This window comes from Capsicum annuum, unplaced genomic scaffold (genome assembly GCF_002878395.1).
Source record: "Capsicum annuum cultivar UCD-10X-F1 unplaced genomic scaffold, UCD10Xv1.1 ctg76508, whole genome shotgun sequence".
Lineage (NCBI taxonomy): Eukaryota > Viridiplantae > Streptophyta > Magnoliopsida > Solanales > Solanaceae > Capsicum > Capsicum annuum.
The window spans coordinates 1-1,380 of NW_025886816.1; the positions used below are offsets into that span (position 1 = coordinate 1).

At 39.9% G+C, this 1,380-nt stretch overlaps 1 pseudogene; it reads right to left on the minus strand.

Moving 5' to 3' along the window:
- Nucleotides 1-6: 6 nt before the first annotated feature.
- LOC107852538 lies at nucleotides 7-1,376 on the minus strand (annotated as a pseudogene).
- Between the last annotated feature and the right edge of the window lie 4 nt (nucleotides 1,377-1,380).

Consider the following 1,380-nt stretch of genomic DNA (forward strand, 5'->3'; position numbering starts at 1 on the left):
TAAAGCACAATGTTGTTCATGATAAAAACGTTTCCCCTTTGAATTTCTCTCAAGCACAGGCCATATATTAGATCGTGAACCTTACATGATCTAATTTTTGTTCCATCTAGACTTTTCTTGCAGACGAGGACTAGACATCTATCGACAAGCTCTTGCAAACACGTCTCAGCCTCTCCTTCCAAATCATTTTCCAGCTTCAGGAACCCCTCAGCCATCCATGATCTCATCAAATTCTTCACAGGAATCTCACTGCCTTCTGGAAAAATCCCAAAATGCAGAAGACATGCTTTTAGAACGCTGGTCAAGTGATCGTAACTCAACCCAACCACACGTGAACATCGTTCATCAGGATCATTTGAGACGAATGACTTGACATCTTCCTCAACACTTTTCCAATTTTCTATTGCCCTTTTAGATTTGAGAAGCCCAGCAACAACGGCAATAGTTAGTGGTAACCCATGACATTCATCTGCTATTTGCTTCCCAATAGTCTCGAACTCAGATGGAAATGCTTCATTTGCAAATGCTACACTTTTAAAAAGGTTCCAACTCTCATCCAGACCCATTAAATCCATCTGCAAAGAAAGATTCTTTGTCCCAGCATCGCGAGCTACATCAGTGTTACGGGTCGTCACCAATATTCCACTCCCCTTGTTTTCACTTGGAAAACATAGTCTCACGGCATCCCATGCTTCACTTTTCCACATATCATCCAATACAATTAAATATCTCTTACCCTTTAAACTCTTTTGTAGCATGTTTGCTAGCTCTGCCTCATCATTCATGTCAAATGTGTCACCTTTAGTAGATCGCAAAAGGCTCAAGAAGATTTCCTTTACATTGTGTTGTTGAGAAACAATAGCCCAGGCACAAACATCAAAATGAGAACGAATGCACGCATCATTTTAGACTTCATTCGCTAAGGTTGTTTTACCTATGCCTCCCATCCCGACAATCGGGATGACTTTTGGTTCACCAGAGTAGCTTCTAGTAAGATCTTGTACCAACCATTTCCTTTGATCATCACGTCTAACCATACTGTTCTCAACATTCAGAATATTTCTTGATGAGCGTGGAAACTCTTGAGCCGTTGATTCCTTTGATGCATGTTTGCCCTTATTTTGAATCTTTGTCGACTCTTTCCAGATACGATCAATGTCCTCTGCTACAAGTAGCAGGCTATCAGAAAGCCTCTCTTGTGCCTTTTCTCTCAGATTTTCATCATCTTCTAAAACTTCAGTTACTCGTACTTGTATTGTGTGTTCAACAATATTTGCAACTTCTTTTACCTGTAATTCCAAATCTGTCATTTCCCCAGAAACATTGTTTTTCACAAAGTTCTTGAGAAATACTTCCAGAGAACTAATCTTTTCATGAAGA